The following is a 6,000-nucleotide window of genomic DNA, read 5'->3' on the forward strand; positions in this document are numbered from 1 at the left end:
AGCTATGGGATTTCAAAGGATTGAAAGATGCTCTAGAAGAGGACGATCCAGGAATTTTTCCTGGAGTGAGTTACATTAGCCTTCATGCAGAAATAAAAAATACCAGCAAAATACAAGAACAATGTTTTATTACTTTTATTTATCAAATATCCCTCAAATCCACTGCACCTCCATCTTTACAGCTACTACCCAGCCCTAATAAAAACAAAGCCTCAGGGCACCTGGGTGGCTCAGTTGGTTAAGTGTCTGCCTTCAGCTCAGGTCATGATCCCAGGGTCCTAGGATTTAGCCCCATACTGAGCTCCCTGCTCAGCGGGGAGCCTGCTTCTCCCTTCACCCTCACTTCATTCATGCTCTCAATCGCTCAGTCCTTATCTCTCTTTCAAATAAATAAAATCTTTAAAATAAATAAATAAGATAAAATATCTCAATTTAACTATTTCAGAACTATCAAAATTGACACATCAACTTCATTGCCTTCATGATAAGAGGGACAAAAATGAATGTTTTCTCATTAATTTTTCTTATTTAATTTTCTCAGAGTGCCATGTTTCAACTTTGACAGCCCATCTTGCTGTTAGTCAATAACCTTAACAAGCACAGTAATTACAGTCAATCATGTCTGCTTTAGTACATTGATTACTTTGTTATTTCTTTTTCAACTTGTTAATGAAAATTCCCAGCACAGACCTTCTTGGTGACATTTCTTTTATTAATTAACCATCCTATCATCCCTTGAATATATTAATCAACCACAGGATCTAGTATTGATGGTTCTAAGAACAACTTGCTCTTGAAGCTTTGAAAATCACAATCATTTTCAGAGATACAGAACATCTAGAAAGAAATCAACATTTACTGTCATTCAACTTGCCTTTTTGTTTCATATTATTTAAACAGATGTAATTATTGTATGTAACTATTGGTCAAATTATTTAATACAAGAGATGTATTTATTTTTTTAAAATTTTTTTTTATTTATTTATGATAGTCACAGAGAGAGAGAGAGAGAGGCAGAGATATAGGCAGAGGGAGAAGCAGGCTCCATGCACCGGCAGCCCGACGTGGGATTCGATCCCGGGTCTCCAGGATCGCGCCCTGGGCCAAAGGCAGGCGCCAAACCGCTGCGCCACCCAGGGATCCCTTTTTTTTTTTTTTTTTTTTTTAAAATTTTTTTTTATTTATTTATGATAGTCACAGAGAGAGAGAGAGAGAGGCAGAGATATAGGCAGAGGGAGAAGCAGGCTCCATGCACCGGCAGCCCGACGAAGAGATGTATTTAAATATACTTAATTTTTACTTGATATAGCTTTTATTTTTTAAAAGATTTATTTATTTATTTATTTTAGAGGGAAAGAAAGCGCATGAGTGGGGGATGGGGCAGATGGAGAGGGAGAGACAGACAGACAGACTTTGCACTGAGTGTGGAGCCCAATGCCAAGCTTGATCTCACAACCCCAAATCATGACCTGAGCCAAAAATCAAGAGTCAGAGATGCTTGACTGAGCCACCCAGGTGCCCCTTTGATACAGCTTTTTTTTTTTTGATACAGCTTTTAATATGCTAGAGAAATTGTCTTATCTTTGTGAATGTAACATCAAAAGCTAATAGTAAATAATGTAAATAACAAGTAATATAGCATCTTAGCCTAGAGGCCCTCAACAAGGAACACAGTAATATTGATATCATTTAAAAGATAGAATCATTTCTGGCCTCCTAAGAGTACTAGGTTAAATCTATCTTTGAGGCAAATTGTCTCTCTGTTCTGAAAAAAAAAACAATATGGTAAATTTTCTGGTTGTACAAATACACAAAAGCTAGTCTCACCTAAAATGTGAAGAAGAAAATGACTACTGTTTTATTTTTTTTTAATTTTTACTTATTATTTATGATAGTCAGAGAGAGAGAGAGAGAGAGAGAGAGAGAGAGAGGCGCAGACACAGGCAGAGGGAGAAGGAGAAGCAGGCTCCATGCACCAGGAGCCCGATGTGGGATTCGATCCCAGGTCTCCAGGATCGCGCCCTGGGCCAAAAGCAGATGCTAAGCCGCTGCGCCACCCAGGGATCCTGAAACTGTTTTTTTAAAGAAGCAATAAAAATCTGTAGCGACATACCTTAATGAATTTCTCTGTATAAAACAGTAGTCAGGGATCCCTAGGTGGTACAGCGGTTTAGCGCCTGCCTTTGGCCCAGGGGCGATCCTGGAGACCTGGGATCGAATCCCACGTCGGGCTCCCGGTGCATGGAGCCTGCTTCTCTCCCTCTGCCTGTGTCTCCACCTCTCTCTCTCTGTGTGTGTGACTATCATAAATAAATAAAAATTTTAAAAAAAAAGAGAGAGAGAACAGTTTCTTTTCCCTTGATGGATTTTTATGGTTCTTAAACCCATCAGAACACCCTCTTTATAAAATAAGTGTTTTCCATGTCCTTTTTTAATATCTAAAATGAAATTCATAGTTACTAACTACACATTAACCATCTATATTGAATCTTTAAAAACACATTTAAAAAAAAAATAAAAATAAAAACACATTTTATATAGAAACTTAAGTTCTATACATTTTAAGTATTTACATAAATTATATATTTGTATTTCATTACACAAATGCTCAGTCCCACACTGGAACACATGATGAAAGTCACTTTTCTCCTTAAGCATAGAATCACTGTGAATGTGATACTTAAAAATGTAAATTGATATGGATGTGCTGTGTTGGTAATTCAAATATCTACAGCTGCTTTGCAACAGTGACAAGATTTTTTCTGAAATGGTGAACAATCCCCCATATAATACAGAACAAAACAAGAACAATCTTCCTTTGATATACCCAAGCGCAATCTTCCTTAGATATTCTCAAGTGCATTCCTAGAAAAATCAGTATATATTAAAACTATGCAAAAAAAGTTAGTGTTTAGAAGTTCTACCAGAGTTAAGTTCTAGGCTTAGAAATTTATAAATGGGACCCACATGAAGTCCAGTGGGATTTCTGAAACTTGCTTGGGCTGTGGGACAATTCATTTTAGAGGAGTTTCACACATTGCAAAATCTGTAAGCTTCTTTGGCTCAAGCCAATTAAATGCCAAATGAGCCGGACACTACATGACAACCAAAACTACCTGCCCTAGGGTGAAGGTGAAGAGACGGGACTTGAGAATCACTGCTGTAAACATTCCGTGTTTATAAGAGCCCCAGGGCTGAAATGAATTTAGATAGATAGATAGATGATAGATAGATAGATAGATAGATAGATAGATAGATAGATAGATAGATGAGAGATGATAGGTAGGTAGGTAGGTAGGTAGGTAGGTAGGTAGGTAGGTAGATAGATGATAGATAGAAAAGTAAATTTTGTAAAAAGTCCTAACTAAAATGGCATTGCACAACTTAGAATGGACTACTATAGTCCCAAACATGGTCTTAAAAAGAATAAGTCAGATTTCTAAAAAATGTATTGAAGACAGTTATGGTAATTGCCTAGAGGAGAGGAGAGAATGGGCAGTACCCACAAGGCCAGACTTTATCCTATAAGTAAGGGAGTGAGGTTTCTGTGAAAATACTGGATATTTCCACTGTTACTTACTCTGGGGAAGAAGTTGAACCTAGGACAGGAATGAGAACTGGAAAGTCAAGTTTTTAGCTGAAAATGCCAGGGGAGGGGAATCCCTTTCTCTGGGAAGTCCATGATTTGGGAGCCTGGACTCCAGATAGAAAGGAAAAGCCCGATAGTATCCCACAGTGAAAAGACAAGCTGACATGTTCATAACTGGTAGACAGAAACAAGGTAGAGAAACACTTTTAAGGATGCCTTAAAAATGACTCAGAACTTGGACCAGAGAATACTGAGCATAGCCCCAGTAATTATTTATCTGTATGTGTTTTTACCGTAATTATTGTGTTATCTTTATCATGCCTCTTTCTGTTAAACTCTGGTTAAAATGCTAGGCTGTGGAAAATTAAGAAAAGCATCTGTTTTCTAATTCAGAGCTTTGCACAGTGGCAGTATCATAGCCAATGAGGTTTTTCCGAGGCGCGATTATTGCTAATTGTTTTCTAATTCAGATGGAATACTGATCTGGAGAACATGAGCAAAAGCAACAATGCAACACATGACAAAGTGTCTAACACAGAAAAACATGGTAGGGCTCTTCATAAATATAATTGAGAGAGTTCTGGGGATGACTCAGATATAGCCAAGAAAGACTTTAAGAGGCTGATTTCTGGCATTAAAACAATGGGGACAAGGTGGGCCTGGCTGGCTCAGTCCCTATAGTGTGCAACTCTTGATCTCAGGCTTTTAAGTTTGAGCCCCCCGTTAGATGTAGAGATTACTTTAAAATAAAATATTTCTTAAAAAGGTGGGGGGAGCTGCCAGGGTAGCTCAGTTGACTGGGCTTTAGACTCTTGATTTTGGCTCAAGTCATGATCTCTGGGTCCTGAGATCAAGGCCCTCATGGGGCTCCAAGCTCAGCAGGGAGTCTGCTTGGGTCTGCCTGTCTGTCTGTCTGTCTCTCTCTCTCTGAGTCCCTCTGCCCAGTACATGATCTCTCTCTCTCTCAAAAAAAATACCTAAAAAAAAAAAAAAAGAAAAAAAGAAAAGACAATGGAATCTTGAGCTATTGAAATCTAGATATTTAAAAGAATATGTGACCTTATCTTATAAAACATGGTAATTCGGACATATCGAATAACATACAGTTAAGTCTTCAAGAAATGGTAGCTATATATACTCATGTTAACTATTAGTAAATGGTATATAGTTCACGTTGTATTTTAGGCAAACTCTACCTCAACTTTAGCAGTGAGCAAGCACAAGAAAGAGAAAGGACCAAGCAACAATATTGAGCAAGCAAGAATTAAGGCTAGAGGAACTGACCAAATGATAGGCCAAATCCCAAAGAGACCCAGACAGCAGCCCAACAAGTTGTTTGGGGGTGAGGAGGATACAGCAAATTTGTACTTAGCTAGGACCAGTTACAATGTCCAACAATCTAGAAAGTGGGGCGCTGCAGCAGAAATCTTCCCCAGCAGTGTGATTCTATGCTAGGTGGCAGTGATGCCCTATTTCAGGTGGTTCATCTGGGAACTGCTAAGTATTAGGCAGGGAATTAGAGCCCCAGCCAAGTGCACGGGGTCAAAACTCAGTCACCCAGATTGAATAAACATGGTGGAGACTTAGAAGGAAGGTTGTCATTCAATGGATACATCAGATATGGGAAATTCCAGATTCCATCTATGAATAGGATTTGTTTGGGAACTGGGATGGATCCGACCAAGGCCGTGGATTGCAAATGTCAGTATCAATACAAGTGAAGAAGTTTGAGATAGACATTCTTTACATATTGCAGGTTTAGTTTTTCTCAAATAATACATGCAAACACTTATTATGTCCAGAGCTATAAGAACCCTTTTCATATATTCTTGAGGGTAGGCATCTTAACTGACCAGCGAGTCAGCTCGATAAACAGAACCTTTACTATACAGCCCCTGGATATGAATGATCCTTATGGGTTTTTTTTCAGTATGCTATTCTTTTCAATAACAAAAACATAAGAGTTCAGTGTTTTATTACTAGAATTCATGTTATCAAATATGTTAACATGATGTTTAAACCAGGAATTTTTGCTTCAGAAATTACGTGATAGCAGCTAAGCATTAGAGATTTTAAGGTACTTATTAAAGGACCTAGTTAGTACCATGGATTCAAAAATAAAGAAAATCTCAGTAGCTGAAAAACTAAAGACCATAACTCACAGACATCTTCTAATTCTGATTGCTAATTGTGAATTTAAATAAGTTAAAACTTCTGGGGCACCTGGGTGGCTCTGCCAGTTAAGGATCTTCTCTTGGTTTCAGCTTAAGTCATGATTTCAGGGTCATGAGCTCAAGCCCAGAGTCGTGCTCTGTGCTCAGTGCACAGTCTGCTTGAGATTCTCTGCCTCCTGTCTTCCCTGCCCCCCCATCCCTCTCATGCATGCCATGTGTGCTCTCTCTTTCTAAAAT

General features: G+C 38.4%; 1 pseudogene; it reads left to right on the forward strand.

The window, feature by feature from the left end:
• Window positions 1-3,982: 3,982 nt before the first annotated feature.
• Window positions 3,983-4,102, forward strand: LOC140632833 (U4 spliceosomal RNA; annotated as a pseudogene).
• The last annotated feature ends 1,898 nt before the right edge of the window (window positions 4,103-6,000 follow it).

This window comes from Canis lupus, chromosome 4 (assembly GCF_048164855.1).
Source record: "Canis lupus baileyi chromosome 4, mCanLup2.hap1, whole genome shotgun sequence".
Classification (NCBI taxonomy): Eukaryota; Metazoa; Chordata; class Mammalia; order Carnivora; family Canidae; genus Canis; species Canis lupus.